This window comes from Puntigrus tetrazona, unplaced genomic scaffold, assembly GCF_018831695.1.
Source record: "Puntigrus tetrazona isolate hp1 unplaced genomic scaffold, ASM1883169v1 S000000997, whole genome shotgun sequence".
Taxonomy (NCBI): domain Eukaryota; kingdom Metazoa; phylum Chordata; class Actinopteri; order Cypriniformes; family Cyprinidae; genus Puntigrus; species Puntigrus tetrazona.
In genome coordinates this window covers 16,454-31,898 of record NW_025048592.1, presented here as the reverse complement: position 1 = coordinate 31,898, position 15,445 = coordinate 16,454, and the positions used below count along the sequence as shown (strand labels likewise).

Below are 15,445 nucleotides of genomic sequence, written 5' to 3'. Positions count from 1 at the left end.
ATGCTCTTATCTTTAATGTAGCTCATTTTGGAAGTATTTTTGTGTTTCATTCATTACTTATCTGGCTGTGGCATGATGTGCCTCACCTTAAAATAGAGGCTTTTTGTAGCTTTAGCTTACGGCCCATCCCACCCTGTTCCACGCCTGATCTAGTCCCAGATCTGGAAGTAAGCAGAGTTGGGCCTAGTTAGTGCCGGATGGGAGACTGCTGGAATACCAGGTGCTGTAAGTTTTTTAGAGTTTTCCTGCTTATCAATACACTGGCCCTTGAGTGGCCAAAGTTTGACAATCTTTGTTTCCCTTACTGGCAATTTAATTCCAATTTGCCTTTAGTAGCTGTTCTTCAAACCAGAGTTTGGCTGTTTTAACTCTTAACTAGTATACTTATCTTTGTGTAGCTCATTTTGAAGTATTTTTTGTATTTCATTCATTGCTTATCTGAGTATAATGGCATAGTGTGCCTCACCTTAAAATAGGGGCTTTTTGCAGCAGCTTTGCCTTGCAGCCATCCACCCTGTTCACCTTCAGTCTCGTCTGATCTCAAGCTAAGCAGATTTGGGCCTAGTTGAGTACTTGGATGGAGACTGCCTAGGAATACCAGGTGCTGTAAGTTTTTGAGTTTTTCACTGCCCATCTAATACACTGGCCCATGGTGTGGTAGGATTGACCAGCTCTTTTGCTTTTCCCTTACTGCTTATTTATGAATTCAATTGCCTTTAGTAGCTGTTCTTCAAACAGAGTTTGACTATTTTTTAACTTCTTAACTAATGCTCTTATCTTTAATGTAGCTCATTTTGAAGTATTTTTTTTTGTATTTCATTCATTGCTTATACAGTATAATGGCACTTAGTGTTACTCACCTTAAAATAGAGGGCTTTTGGCAGCTTTAGCTTTGGCCATCCCACCCTGTTCCCACGCCTGGTCTCGTCTGATCTCAAGTAAGCAGGTTGGGCTAGATTAGTACTTGAATGGGAGCTGCTTTCGGAATACCAGGTGCTGCCAGTTTTGAGTTTTTCTGCTTGTCTAATACACTGGCCCATGGTGGCCAAGTTTGACCAGCTCTTTGCACCACTTACTGCTTATTTTAGTTCAATTGCCTTTAAAGTGGCTATTCTTTGAAGCAGAGTTTGACTGTTTTAACTCTTAACTAATACTCTTATCTTTTAATGTAGCTCATTTGAAGAGTATTTTTGTATTTCATTCATTACTTATCTAGTATAAGTAGCGCCAGGTGTGCCTCACCTTAAAGAGGGCTTTTTGCATGGCTTTTTAAGCTTACGGCCATCCCCACCCTGTTCACGCCTGATTTCGTCTGATCTCAGAGCTAAGCAGAGTTAGGCCTAGTTGGTATGGATGGGGAGACTGCCTAGGAATGCCAGGTGCTGTAAGTTTTTTGAGTTTTTCACTCTTATCTAATACACTGGCCCTTAGTGTGGCCAAAGTTTGACCAGCTCTTTGCTTTCCCTTACTGCTTATTTAATTCAATTGCCTTTAAAGTAGCTGTTCTTTAAACAGAGTTTGACTGTTTTTAACTACTTAACTAATGCTCTTATCTTTAATGTAGCTCATTTTGAAGTATTTTTTGTATTTCATTCATTTACTTATCTAGTATAATGGCACTTAGTGTGCCCTCACCTTAAAATAGGGGGCTTTTGCAGCAGCTTTGGCTTACGGCCACCACCACCTGTTCACGCCCCTGATCTGCGTCTGATCTCAGAAGCTAAGCAGAGTTGGGCCTAGTTAGTACTTGGATGGGTGACTGCCTAGGAATACACCAGGTGCTGTAAGTTTTGAGTTTTTCACTACTTATCTAATACACTGGCCCTTAGTGTGGCCCAAAGTTTGACCAGCTCTTTGCTTTCCCCTTACTGCTTATTTAATTCAAATTGCCTTTAAAGTAGCTGTTCTTTAAACAGAGTTTGACTGTTTTTAACTACTTAACTAATGCTCTTATCTTTAATGTAGCTCATTTTGAAGTATTTTTGTATTTCATTCATTACTTATCTAGTATAATGGCATAGTGTACCTCACCCCCTTAAAATGGGGGCTTTTTGCTGCAGCTTTAACTTACAGCTATCCCACCTGTTCACGCCTGATCTGGAGTCTGATCTCAAAGAGAAGCTAAGCAGAGTTGGGCCTAGTTAGTACTTGGATGGGACACTGCCTAGGAATACCAGGTGCTGTAAGTTTTGAGTTTTCACTACTTATCTATTACTACTGGCCATAGTGTGGCCAAAGTTTGATTAGCTCTTTGCTTTCCCCTTACTGCTTATTTAATTCAATTGCCTTTAAGTAGCTGTTCTTTAAACAGAGTTTGACTGTTTTTAACTACTTAACTAATGCTCTTATCTTTAATGTGGCTCATTTTGAATTATTTTTGTATTTCATTCATTACTTATCTAGTATAATGGCACTTGGTGTGCCTCACCTTAAAATAAGGGCTTTTTGCAGCAGCTTTCACTTTATGGCCATACCACCCTGTTCACGCCTGATAGTGCGTCCTGATCTCAGAAGCTAAGCAGGCATTGAGCCTAGTTAGTACTTGGATGGGAGACTGCCTAGGAATACCAGGTGCTGCTAAAGGTTTTGAGTTTTTCACTACTTATCTAATACACTGCAGCGCATAGTGCTTGGCCCAAAAGTTTGACCAGCTCTTTTGCTTTCCCTTGCTGCTTATTTAATTCAATTGCCTTTAAAGTAGCTGTTCTTTAGTACAGAGGTTTGACTGTTTTAACTACTTAACTAATGCTCTTATCTTTAATGTAGCTCATTTTGAATTATTTTTGTATTTCATTCATTACTTATCTAGTATAATGGCATGAGTGTGCCTCACCTTAAAATAGGGAGCTTTTGTAGCATCTTTACGCTTATGGCCGCATACCACCACCCTGTTCCATACACCATCTCATCTGATCTCAGAAGCTAAGCAGAGGTTAGGTCTAGTTAGTACTTGGATGGGAGACTGCCTAGAGATACCCAGGTGCTGTAAGTTTTTGAGTTTTTCACTACTTATCACTATTACACTGGCCCACTTAATTAGCCAGAAGTTTGACCAACTCTTTTACTTTCCACTTACTGCTTATTTGAATTCAAATTACCTTTGAAGTAGCTGTTTCTTTAAAAATAGTTTGACTGTTTTTAACTACTTAACTTCATGCTCTGTATCTTTAATGTAACTCATTTTGAAGTTTTTTTTAGCCATTCATTCATTACTTTGTATCTGATACTAGCTGGCACTTAATTAGTGCACCTCACACCCAGTCCCTGCATCAAGACTTTTTACACACAACTTCAACTTCATGACCCTTCCCATATATTCCACGCCTGGTCTCGTCTGATCTCAGAAGCTAAACAGAGTTGGAGCTGAATTTAGTACTTGGATGGGAAGACTGCCTAGAAAGGAATACCAGGGTGCTGCAGGATTTTGAGAGTTTTTCACTGCTTATCCTATTACTCTGGCCCCTTAGTGTAGCCCAAAGTTTGACCAACTCTTTGCTTTTTCCCTTACTGCTTATTTAGATCAAATTGCCTTCAGTGTAGCTGTTCTTTCAACACAGTTTGACTATTTTTAGCACTTTTCTTAACTAAATATACTTATCTTTAATGTGACTCATTTTGAAGTATTTTTTTGTATTTCATTAATTTGCTTATCTGGCCTAATGGCGCCAGTGTTATTACCTCCGCTTAAAATAGGGAGCTTTTGCTGTAGCTTACAGCTTACGGCTGCATCCCACCCTGTTCCACGCCTGATCACCGTCTGATCTCCAGAAGCTAAGCAGAGTTAGACTCTAGATTAAGTACTTGGATGGGAGGCTGCCTAGGAATACCTCTGCCCAAGTGCTGTAAGTTTTTTAGTTTTTTTCACTACTTATCTAATACACTGTGGCCCATAGTGCCCAGTGCCAAAGTTTGACCAACTCTTTGCTTTCCCTTACTGCTTATTTGATTGTGTTACTGTACAACATAGCTGTTCTTTAAACAGAGTTTGGCTGTTTTAACTGCTTAGCTAATGCTCTTATCTTTGTATGCCACAGCTCATTTTGGAGATTATTTTTGTGGCTTTCATTCATTACTTATCTGAGTATAATGGCACTTGGTGTGCCTCACCTTAAAATAAGAGGCTTTTGCAGCAGCTTTTAAACTTCATGGCCCATACCACCTGTTCACGTACAGTGTCATCTGATCTCAGAAACTAAACAGGAGTTAGGCCTAATTGGTACTTGGATGGTAGACTGCCTAGAAAGTCTGGAGTGCTATGGATTTTTGAGTTTTTTTCACTACTTGTATCTAATACACTGGCCCATGGTGTGGCCCAAAGGATTTGACCAGCTCTTTTACTTTCCACATACACCCTTATTTTAGTCAATTTACCTTTACAGTATTTGTTCTTTAAACAGAGTTTGACTGTTTTTAACTTCTTAACTATTATACTTATCTTTAATGCTTAGCTCATTTTGAAGTATTTTTGTATTTCATTCATTTGCTTATCTAGTATATTGGCAAATTGTGCCTCACCTTAAAATAAGAGGCTTTGCGGCCTCTTTACGCTTCATGACCATACCACCCTCTTCATGCCTGATCCGCGTCACGATCTCAGAGGCTAAGCCCAGAGGTTTTGGCTGGATTGGTACATGGATGAGAGACTGCCTAAAGGAATACTGCAGGTGCCAGCAAGTTTTTGAGGTTTTCACTTCTTATCTAATACACTGCAGCGCTTAGTGTGGCCCAGAGGTTCAGCCAGCTCTTTGCTTTCACTTACTGCTTAATTTGTTTAATTGCCTTTAAAGTAGCTGTTCTTCAAGCAGAGGATTTGACTATTTTTAACGCTACTTAACTAATGCTCTTATCTTTAATGTAGCTCATTTTGGTAGTATTTTTGTATTTCATTCATTGCTTATCTGAGTATAATGGCGCTTAGTGTACCTCACACCTTAAAATAAGGGAGACTTTTGCAGTAGCTTTGCAACCTTCTGGCCTATCACACAGCTCACGCCTGAGTCTAAATCACAGTCTCAGAAGCTAGTAGAGTTAGGCCCTAGTTTGTACTTGGATGGGTGACTGCCTAGGAGTACCAGGTGCTATAGGATTTTTGAGATTTTCACTTCATATCTAATACACTGTGGCCCCATGTAGTATGGCAAAAGAAGTTTGACCAGCTCTTTTGCTTTCCCTTACTGCTTATTTTATTCAATTTGCCTTTAAAGTAGCGTATTTCTTTACAAACAGAATTTACGACTCATTTTAACTGCTTAACTTCATGCTCTTACTTATCTTTAATGTATAGCTCATTTAGAAGTATTTTTGTATTTCATTCATTACTTATCTGAGTATAATGGCACTTAGAGTGCCTCACCTTAAAATAGAGGGCTTTTTGCTGCGGCTTTTAAACTTGCATTATCCCACCATGACTACCACTTTAGTCTCGTCACAGTCTAAGCTAAGCAGAGTTAGGCCTAATTAGTACTTAGACTGGGGACACTGCCTAGGGCCTGGAGGTGCTGTAAAGTTTTCCCGTTTTCACTACTTGTCTAATACACATGACCCTTAGTGTAGCCAAGAGATTTGACCAGCTCTTTGCTTTCCCTTACTGTATTTTAGTTCAGTGGTGCCTTTAAAAAAGTAGTATTTCTTTAAACAGAAGTTTGACTTTATTTTTTAACTACTTAACTAATGCTCTGTATCTTTAATGTAGCTCATTTGATGTTTGTATTTCATTTCCATTACTCATCTAGTATAGTAGCATGATACTCACCTTAAAATAGGGGGCTTTGCATGCAGCTTCGGCCATCCCACCCTGTTCACGCCTGATCTCGTCTGATCTCAGAAGCTAAGCAGAGTTAGGCCTAGATTAGTACTTGGATGGGAGACTGCCTAGGAATACCAGGTGCTGTAAGTTTTGAGTTTTTCACTACTTATCTAATACACTGGCCCTTAGTGTGGCCAAAGTTTGACCAGCTCTTTGCTTTCCCTTACTGCTTATTTAATTCAATTGCCTTTAAAGTAGCTGTTCTTTAAACAGAGTTTGACTGTTTTTAACTACTTAACTAATGCTCTTATCTTTAATGTAGCTCATTTTTGAAGTATTTTTGTATTTCATTCATTACTTATCTAGTATAATGGCACTTAGTGTGCCTCACCTTAAAATAGGGGCTTTTTGCAGCAGCTTTAAGCTTACGGCCATACCACCCTGTTCACGCCTGATCTCGTCTGATCTCAGAAGCTAAGCAGAGTTGGGCCTAGTTAGTACTTGGATGGGAGACTGCCTAGGAATACCAGGTGCTGTAAGTTTTGAGTTTTTCACTACTTATCTAATACACTGGCCCTTAGTGTGGCCAAAGTTTGACCAGCTCTTTGCTTTCCCTTACTGCTTATTTAATTCAATTGCCTTTAAAGTAGCTGTTCTTTAAACAGAGTTTGACTGTTTTTAACTACTTAACTAATGCTCTTATCTTTAATGTAGCTCATTTTGAAGTATTTTTTTGTATTTCATTCATTACTTATCTAGTATAATGGCACTTAGTGTGCCTCACCTTAAAATAGGGGGCTTTTTGCAGCAGCTTTCGCTTACGGCCATACCACCCTGTTCACGCCTGATCTCGTCTGATCTCAGAAGCTAAGCAGAGTTGGGCCTAGTTAGTACTTGGATGGGAGACTGCCTAGGAATACCAGGTGCTGTAAGTTTTTGAGTTTTTTCACTACTTATCTAATACACTGGCCCTTAGTGTGGCCAAAGTTTGACCAGCTCTTTGCTTTCCCTTACTGCTTATTTAATTCAATTGCCTTTAAAGTAGCTGTTCTTTAAACAGAGTTTGACTGTTTTTAACTACTTAACTAATGCTCTTATCTTTAATGTAGCTCATTTTGAAGTATTTTTTTGTATTTCATTCATTACTTATCTAGTATAATGGCACTTAGTGTGCCTCACCTTAAAATAGGGGGCTTTTTGCAGCAGCTTTAAGCTTACGGCCATACCACCCTGTTCACGCCTGATCTCGTCTGATCTCAGAAGCTAAGCAGAGTTGGGCCTAGTTAGTACTTGGATGGGAGACTGCCTAGGAATACCAGGTGCTGTAAGTTTTTGAGTTTTCACTACTTATCTAATACACTGGCCCTTAGTGTGGCCAAAGTTTGACCAGCTCTTTGCTTTCCCTTACTGCTTATTTAATTCAATTGCCTTTAAAGTAGCTGTTCTTTAAACAGAGTTTGACTGTTTTTAACTACTTAACTAATGCTCTTATCTTTAATGTAGCTCATTTTGAAGTATTTTTTGTATTTCATTCATTACTTATCTAGTATAATGGCACTTAGTGTGCCTCACCTTAAAATAGGGGGCTTTTTGCAGCAGCTTTCGCTTACGGCCATACCACCCTGTTCACGCCTGATCTCGTCTGATCTCAGAAGCTAAGCAGAGTTGGGCCTAGTTAGTACTTGGATGGGAGACTGCCTAGGAATACCAGGTGCTGTAAGTTTTTGAGTTTTTTCACTACTTATCTAATACACTGGCCCTTAGTGTGGCCAAAGTTTGACCAGCTCTTTGCTTTCCCTTACTGCTTATTTAATTCAATTGCCTTTAAAGTAGCTGTTCTTTAAACAGAGTTTGACTGTTTTTAACTACTTAACTAATGCTCTTATCTTTAATGTAGCTCATTTTGAAGTATTTTTGTATTTCATTCATTACTTATCTAGTATAATGGCACTTAGTGTGCCTCACCTTAAAATAGGGGGCTTTTTGCAGCAGCTTTAAGCTACAGCCATACCACCCTGTTCACGCCTGATCTCGTCTGATCTCAGAAGCTAAGCAGAGTTGGGCCTAGTTAGTACTTGGATGGGAGACTGCCTAGGAATACCAGGTGCTGTAAGTTTTGAGTTTTTCACTACTTATCTAATACACTGGCCCTTAGTGTGCCCAAAGTTTGACCAGCTCTTTGCTTTCCCTTACTGCTTATTTAATTCAATTGCCTTTAAAGTAGCTGTTCTTTAAACAGAGTTTGACTGTTTTTAACTACTTAACTAATGCTCTTATCTTTAATGTAGCTCATTTTGAAGTATTTTTTTGTATTTCATTCATTACTTATCTAGTATAATGGCACTTAGTGTGCCTCACCTTAAAATAGGGGGCTTTTTGCAGCAGCTTTTAAGCTTACGGCCATCCCACCCTGTTCACGCCTGATCTCGTCTGATCTCAGAAGCTAAGCAGAGTTGGGCCTAGTTAGTACTTGGATGGGAGACTGCCTAGGAATACCAGGTGCTGTAAGTTTTTGAGTTTTTCACTACTTATCTAATACACTGGCCCTTAGTGTGGCCAAAGTTTGACCAGCTCTTTGCTTTCCCTTACTGCTTATTTAATTCAATTGCCTTTAAAGTAGCTGTTCTTTAAACAGAGTTTGACTGTTTTTAACTACTTAACTAATGCTCTTATCTTTAATGTAGCTCATTTTGAAGTATTTTTTTGTATTTCATTCATTACTTATCTAGTATAATGGCACTTAGTGTGCCTCACCTTAAAATAGGGGCTTTTGCAGCAGCTTTGCGCTTGGCCATACCACCCTGTTCACGCCTGATCTCGTCTGATCTCAGAAGCTAAGCAGAGTTGGGCCTAGTTAGTACTTGGATGGGAGACTGCCTAGGAATACCAGGTGCTGTAAGTTTTGAGTTTTTCACTACTTATCTAATACACTGGCCCTTAGTGTGGCCAAAGTTTGACCAGCTCTTTGCTTTCCCTTACTGCTTATTTAATTCAATTGCCTTTAAAGTAGCTGTTCTTTAAACAGAGTTTGACTGTTTTTAACTACTTAACTAATGCTCTTATCTTTAATGTAGCTCATTTTGAAGTAGTTTTTTTGTATTTCATTCATTACTTATCTAGTATAATGGCACTTAGTGTGCCTCACCTTAAAATAGGGGGCTTTTTGCAGCAGCTTTAGCTTCTACGGCCATACCACCCTGTTCACGCCTGATCTCGTCTGATCTCAGAAGCTAAGCAGAGTTGGGCCTAGTTAGTACTTGGATGGGAGACTGCCTAGGAATACCAGGTGCTGTAAGTTTTTGAGTTTTTCACTACTTATCTAATACACTGGCCCTTAGTGTGGCCAAAGTTTGACCAGCTCTTTGCTTTCCCTTACTGCTTATTTAATTCAATTGCCTTTAAAGTAGCTGTTCTTTAAACAGAGTTTGACTGTTTTTAACTACTTAACTAATGCTCTTATCTTTAATGTAGCTCATTTTGAAGTATTTTTTTGTATTTCATTCATTACTTATCTAGTATAATGGCACTTAGTGTGCCTCACCTTAAAATAGGGGCTTTTTGCAGCAGCTTTAGCTTACGGCCATACCACCCTGTTCACGCCTGATCTCGTCTGATCTCAGAAGCTAAGCAGAGTTGGGCCTAGTTAGTACTTGGATGGGAGACTGCCTAGGAATACCAGGTGCTGTAAGTTTTTGAGTTTTTCACTACTTATCTAATACACTGGCCCTTAGTGTGGCCAAAAGTTTGACCAGCTCTTTGCTTTCCCTTACTGCTTATTTAATTCAATTGCCTTTAAAGTAGCTGTTCTTTAAACAGAGTTTGACTGTTTTTAACTACTTAACTAATGCTCTTATCTTTAATGTAGCTCATTTTGAAGTATTTTTTTGTATTTCATTCATTACTTATCTAGTATAATGGCACTTAGTGTGCCTCACCTTAAAATAGGGGCTTTTTGCAGCAGCTTTTAAGCTTACGGCCATACCACCCTGTTCACGCCTGATCTCGTCTGATCTCAGAAGCTAAGCAGAGTTGGGCCTAGTTAGTACTTGGATGGGAGACTGCCTAGGAATACCAGGTGCTGTAAGTTTTTGAGTTTTTCACTACTTATCTAATACACTGGCCCTTAGTGTGGCCAAAGTTTGACCAGCTCTTTGCTTTCCCTTACTGCTTATTTAATTCAATTGCCTTTAAAGTAGCTGTTCTTTAAACAGAGTTTGACTGTTTTTAACTACTTAACTAATGCTCTTATCTTTAATGTAGCTCATTTTGAAGTATTTTTTGTATTTCATTCATTACTTATCTAGTATAATGGCACTTAGTGTGCCTCACCTTAAAATAGGGGGCTTTTTGCAGCAGCTTTAGCTTACGGCCATACCACCCTGTTCACGCCTGATCTCGTCTGATCTCAGAAGCTAAGCAGAGTTGGGCCTAGTTAGTACTTGGATGGGAGACTGCCTAGGAATACCAGGTGCTGTAAGTTTTTGAGTTTTTTCACTACTTATCTAATACACTGGCCCTTAGTGTGGCCAAAGTTTGACCAGCTCTTTGCTTTCCCTTACTGCTTATTTAATTCAATTGCCTTTAAAGTAGCTGTTCTTTAAACAGAGTTTGACTGTTTTTAACTACTTAACTAATGCTCTTATCTTTAATGTAGCTCATTTTGAAGTATTTTTTTGTATTTCATTCATTACTTATCTAGTATAATGGCACTTAGTGTGCCTCACCTTAAAATAGGGGGCTTTTTGCAGCAGCTTTCGCTTACGGCCATACCACCCTGTTCACGCCTGATCTCGTCTGATCTCAGAAGCTAAGCAGAGTTGGGCCTAGTTAGTACTTGGATGGGAGACTGCCTAGGAATACCAGGTGCTGTAAGTTTTGAGTTTTTCACTACTTATCTAATACACTGGCCCTTAGTGTGGCCAAAGTTTGACCAGCTCTTTGCTTTCCCTTACTGCTTATTTAATTCAATTGCCTTTAAAGTAGCTGTTCTTTAAACAGAGTTTGACTGTTTTTAACTACTTAACTAATGCTCTTATCTTTAATGTAGCTCATTTTGAAGTATTTTTTGTATTTCATTCATTACTTATCTAGTATAATGGCACTTAGTGTGCCTCACCTTAAAAATAGGGGGCTTTTGCAGCAGCTTTTAAGCTTACGGCCATCCCACCCTGTTCACGCCTGATCTCGTCTGATCTCAGAAGCTAAGCAGAGTTGGGCCTAGTTAGTACTTGGATGGGAGACTGCCTAGGAATACCAGGTGCTGTAAGTTTTTGAGTTTTTCACTACTTATCTAATACACTGGCCCTTAGTGTGGCCAAAGTTTGACCAGCTCTTTGCTTTCCCTTACTGCTTATTTAATTCAATTGCCTTTAAAGTAGCTGTTCTTTAAACAGAGTTTGACTGTTTTTAACTACTTAACTAATGCTCTTATCTTTAATGTAGCTCATTTTGAAGTATTTTTTGTATTTCATTCATTACTTATCTAGTATAATGGCACTTAGTGTGCCTCACCTTAAAATAGGGGCTTTTTGCAGCAGCTTTAGCGCTACGGCCATACCACCTGTTCACGCCTGATCTCGTCTGATCTCAGAAGCTAAGCAGAGTTGGGCCTAGTTAGTACTTGAATGGGAGACTGCCTAGGAATACCAGGTGTGCTGTAAGTTTTGAGTTTTTCACTACTTATCTAATACACTGGCCCTTAGTGTGGCCAAGTTTGACCAGCTCTTTGCTTTCCCTCACTGCATATTTAATTCAATTTGCCTTTAAAGTAGCTGTTCTTTAAACAGAGTTTGACTGTTTTAACTACTTAACTAATGCTCTTATCTCTAATGTAGCTCATTTTGAAGTATTTTTTTGTATTTCATTCCATTACTTATCTAGTATAATGGCACTTCTAGTATTGCCTCACCTGTAAATAGGGGCTTTTTGCAGCAGCTTTAGCTTACGGCCATCCCACCCTGTTCCACGCCTGATCTCGTCTGATCTTTGTAGCTAAACAGGAGTTAGGCCTAGTTAGTACTTGGATGGGGAGACTGCCTAGGAATACCAGGTGCTGTAAGCCTTTTGAGGCTTTTCACTACTTATCTAATACACTGGCCCTTAGTGTAGCCAAAGTTCTGACCAACTCTTTGCTTCCCTTACAAGGTTTATTTAATTCAATTGCCTTTAAAGTAGCTGTTCTTTAAACAGAGCTTTGCCTTTTTTAACTCACTTAACTAATGCTCTTATCTTTAATGTAGCTCATTTTGGAGTATTTTTTTGTATTTCATTCATTACTTATCTAGTATAATGGCACTTAGTGTGCCTCACCTTAAAATAGGGGCTTTTTGCAGCCTCTTTAGAAAGCTACGTGCCATACCACCCTGTTCACGCCTGATCTGCGTCTGATCTCCAGAAGCTAAGCAGAGTTGAGGCCCCTGGTTAGTACTTGGATAGGAGACTGCCTAGGAATACCAGGTGCTGTAAGTTTTTGAGTTTTTTCACTACTTATCTAATACACTGGCCCTTAGTGTGGCCCAAAAGTTTGACCAGCTCTTTGCTTTCCCCTTACTGCTTATTTAATTCAATTGCCTTTGAAGTAGCTGTTCTTTAAACAGAAGTTTGACTGTTTTTAACTACTTAACTAATGCTCTTATCTTAATGTAGCAAACTCATTTTGAAGTTTTTTTGTATTTCATTCATTACTTATCTAGTATAATGGCACCTTAGTGTGCCTCACCTTAAAATAGGGGCTTTTGCAGCAGCTTTAGCTTACGGCCATACCACCCTGTTCACGCCTGATCTCGTCTGATCTCAGAAGCTAAGCAGAGTTGGGCCTAGTTAGTACTTGGATGGGAGACTGCCTAGGAATACCAGGTGCTGTAAGTTTTGAGTTTTTCACTACTTATCTAATACTCTGGCCCTTAGTGTGGCCAAAGTTTGACCAGCTCTTTGCTTTCCTTACTGCTTATTTAATTCAATTGCCTTTTAAAGTAGCTGTTCTTTAAACAGAGTTTGACTGTTTTAACTACTTAACTAATGCTCTTATCTTTAATGTAGCTCATTTTGAAGTATTTTTGTATTTCATTCATTACTTATCTAGTATAATGGCACTTAGTGTGCCCTCACCTTAAAAATAGGGGCTTTTTGCAGCAGCATTCGCTTACGGCCAAACCACCCTGTTCACGCTTCTGATCTCGTCCTGATCTCAGAAGCTAAGCAGAGTTGGGCCTAGTTAGTACTTGGATGGGAGGCTGCCTAGGAATACCAGGTGCTGTAAGTTTTGAGTTTTTTACTACTTATCTAATACACTGGCCCTGAGTGTGGCCAAAGTTTGACCAGCTCTTTGCTTTCCCTTACTGCTTATTTAATTCAATTGCCTTTAAAGTAGCTGTTCTTTAAACAGAGTTTGCCTTTTTAACTACTTAACTAATGCTCTTATCTTTAATGTAGCTCATTTTGAAGTATTTTTGTATTTCATTCATTACTTATCTAGTATAATGGCACTTAGTGTGCCTCACCTTAAAATAGGGGCTTTTTGCAGCCTCTTTGCGCTTCGGCCATACCACCTGTTCACGCCTGATCTCGTCTGATCTCAGAAGCTAAGCAGAGTTGGGCCTAGTTAGTACTTGGATGGGAGACTGCCTAGGAACACCAGGTGCTGTAAGTTTTTGAGTTTTTCACTACTTATCTAATACACTGGCCCATAGTGTGGCCAAAGTTTGACCAGCTCTTTGCTTTTCCCTTACTGCTTATTTAATTCAATTGCCTTTAAAGTAGCTGTTCTTTAAACAGAGTTTGACTGTTTTTAACTACTTAACTAATGCTCTTATCTTTAATGTAGCTCATTTTGAAGTATTTTTTTGTATTTCATTCATTACTTATCTAGTATAATGGCACTTAGTGTACCTCACCTTAAAATAGGGGGCTTTTGCAGCAGCTTTTAAGCTTACGGCTATCCCACCCTGTTCCGCCTGATCTCGTCTGATCTCAGAAGCTAAGCAGAGTTGGGCCTAGTTAGTACTTGGATGGGAGACTGCCTAGGAATACCAGGTGCTGTAAGTTTTGAGTTTTTCACTACTTATCTAATACACTGGCCCTTAGTGTGTGGCCAAGTTTGACCAGCTCTTTGCTTTCCTTACTGCTTATTTAATTCAATTGCCTTTAAAGTAGCTGTTCTTTAAACAGAATTTGACTGTTTTTAACTACTTAACTAATGCTCTTATCTTTAATGTAGCTCATTTTGAAGTATTTTTTTGTATTTCATTCATTACTTATCTAGTATAATGGCACTATAGTGTGCCTCACCTTAAAATAGGGGCTTTTGCAGCAGCTTTAGCTACAGCCATACCACCATGTTCACGCCTGATCTCGCCTCTGATCTCAGAAGCTTAAGCAGAGTTGGGCCTAGTTAGTACTTGAATGGAGAGACTGCCTAGGAATACCAGGTGCTGTAAGTCTTTGAGTTTTCACTACTTATCTAATACACTGGCCCTTAGTGTGGCCAAAGTTTGACCAGCTCTTTGCTTTCCCTTACTGCTTATTTAATTCAATTGCCTTTAAAGTAGCTGTTCTTTAAACAGAGATTTGACTGTTTTTAACTACTTAACTAATGCTCTTATCTTTAATGTAGCTCATTTTGAAGTATTTTTTTGTATTTCATTCATTACTCATCTAGTATAATGGCACTTAGTGTGCCTCACCTTAAAATAAGGGCTTTTTGCAGCAGCTTTAGCTACGGCCATCCCACCCTGTTCACGCCTGATCTCGTCTGATCTCAGAAGCTAAGCAGAGTTGGGCCTAGTTAGTACTTTTTGATGGGGAGACTGCCTAGGAATACCAGGTGCTGTAAGTTTTGAGTTTTTTCACTACTTATCTAATACCACTGGCCCTTAGTGTGGCCAAAGTTTGACCAGCTCTTTGCTTTCCCTTACTGCTTATTTAATTCAATTGCCTTTAAAGTAGCTGTTCTTTAAACAGAGATTTGACTGTTTTTAACTACTTAACTAATGCTCTTATCTTTAATGTAGCTCATTTTGAAGTATTTTTTTGTATTTCATTCATTACTTATCTAGTATAATGGCACTTAGTGTGCCTCACCTTAAAATAGGGGCTTTTGCAGCAGTCACAGCTACACGGCCATACCACCATGTTCACGCCTGATCTCGTCTGATCTCAGAAGCTAAGCAGAGTTGGGCCTAGTTAGTACTTGGATGGGGAGACTGCCTAGGTATACCAGGTGCTGTAAGTTTTTTGAGTTTTTCTACTACTTATCTAATGCACTGGCCCTTAGTGTGGCCAAAGTTTGACCAGCTCTTTGCTTTCCCTAACTGCTTATTTAATTCAATTGCCTTTAAAGTAGCTGTTCTTTAAACAGAGTTTGACTGTTTTTAACTACTTAACTAATGCTCTTATCTTTAATGTAGCTCATTTTGAAGTATTTTTTTGTATTTCATTCATTACTTATCTAGTATAATGGCACTTTAGTGTGCCTCACCTTAACTAAAAATAGGGAGCTTTTTGCAGCAGCTTTCCAGCCACGGCCATCCCACCCTGTTCACGCCTGATCCTCGTCTGATCTCTGAAGCTAAGCAGAGTTGGGCCTAGTTAGTACTTGGATGAGAGACTGCCTAGGAATACCAGGTGCTGTAAGTTTTTGAGGAGTTTTTCACTACTTATCTAATACACTGGCCCTTGAGTGTAGCCAAAGTTTGACCAGCT

General features: G+C 39.2%; 9 non-coding genes and 12 pseudogenes across 9 annotated transcripts; all 21 read left to right on the top strand.

Annotated features, from left to right (window-relative positions):
* The first annotated feature begins 5,776 nt into the window (after positions 1-5,776).
* On the top strand, positions 5,777-5,896 carry LOC122339812 (annotated as a pseudogene).
* A 273-nt stretch (positions 5,897-6,169) lies between these two features.
* On the top strand, positions 6,170-6,288 carry LOC122339829. Its single transcript, XR_006250058.1, has one exon. It is a non-coding gene; the product is annotated as a 5S ribosomal RNA (ribosomal RNA).
* A 274-nt stretch (positions 6,289-6,562) lies between these two features.
* LOC122339828 lies at positions 6,563-6,681 on the top strand. The gene has a single exon (XR_006250057.1). It is a non-coding gene; the product is annotated as a 5S ribosomal RNA (ribosomal RNA).
* A 277-nt stretch (positions 6,682-6,958) lies between these two features.
* Positions 6,959-7,077, top strand: LOC122339826. Its single transcript, XR_006250056.1, has one exon. It is a non-coding gene; the product is annotated as a 5S ribosomal RNA (ribosomal RNA).
* A 273-nt stretch (positions 7,078-7,350) lies between these two features.
* On the top strand, positions 7,351-7,469 carry LOC122339814. The gene has a single exon (XR_006250055.1). It is a non-coding gene; the product is annotated as a 5S ribosomal RNA (ribosomal RNA).
* A 274-nt stretch (positions 7,470-7,743) lies between these two features.
* On the top strand, positions 7,744-7,862 carry LOC122339869 (annotated as a pseudogene).
* Positions 7,863-8,138: 276 nt separating this feature from the next.
* Positions 8,139-8,257, top strand: LOC122339848 (annotated as a pseudogene).
* Positions 8,258-8,529: 272 nt separating this feature from the next.
* LOC122339777 lies at positions 8,530-8,648 on the top strand (annotated as a pseudogene).
* Positions 8,649-8,925: 277 nt separating this feature from the next.
* Positions 8,926-9,044, top strand: LOC122339868 (annotated as a pseudogene).
* Positions 9,045-9,318: 274 nt separating this feature from the next.
* LOC122339803 lies at positions 9,319-9,437 on the top strand. The gene has a single exon (XR_006250054.1). It is a non-coding gene; the product is annotated as a 5S ribosomal RNA (ribosomal RNA).
* A 277-nt stretch (positions 9,438-9,714) lies between these two features.
* On the top strand, positions 9,715-9,833 carry LOC122339792. Its single transcript, XR_006250053.1, has one exon. It is a non-coding gene; the product is annotated as a 5S ribosomal RNA (ribosomal RNA).
* A 274-nt stretch (positions 9,834-10,107) lies between these two features.
* On the top strand, positions 10,108-10,226 carry LOC122339781. The gene has a single exon (XR_006250052.1). It is a non-coding gene; the product is annotated as a 5S ribosomal RNA (ribosomal RNA).
* A 276-nt stretch (positions 10,227-10,502) lies between these two features.
* On the top strand, positions 10,503-10,621 carry LOC122339769. The gene has a single exon (XR_006250051.1). It is a non-coding gene; the product is annotated as a 5S ribosomal RNA (ribosomal RNA).
* A 275-nt stretch (positions 10,622-10,896) lies between these two features.
* Positions 10,897-11,015, top strand: LOC122339847 (annotated as a pseudogene).
* A 274-nt stretch (positions 11,016-11,289) lies between these two features.
* Positions 11,290-11,409, top strand: LOC122339822 (annotated as a pseudogene).
* A 1,085-nt stretch (positions 11,410-12,494) lies between these two features.
* On the top strand, positions 12,495-12,613 carry LOC122339758. Its single transcript, XR_006250050.1, has one exon. It is a non-coding gene; the product is annotated as a 5S ribosomal RNA (ribosomal RNA).
* Positions 12,614-12,885: 272 nt separating this feature from the next.
* Positions 12,886-13,007, top strand: LOC122339776 (annotated as a pseudogene).
* A 270-nt stretch (positions 13,008-13,277) lies between these two features.
* On the top strand, positions 13,278-13,394 carry LOC122339811 (annotated as a pseudogene).
* A 277-nt stretch (positions 13,395-13,671) lies between these two features.
* LOC122339774 lies at positions 13,672-13,789 on the top strand (annotated as a pseudogene).
* Positions 13,790-14,457: 668 nt separating this feature from the next.
* On the top strand, positions 14,458-14,579 carry LOC122339825 (annotated as a pseudogene).
* A 276-nt stretch (positions 14,580-14,855) lies between these two features.
* On the top strand, positions 14,856-14,975 carry LOC122339827 (annotated as a pseudogene).
* The last annotated feature ends 470 nt before the right edge of the window (positions 14,976-15,445 follow it).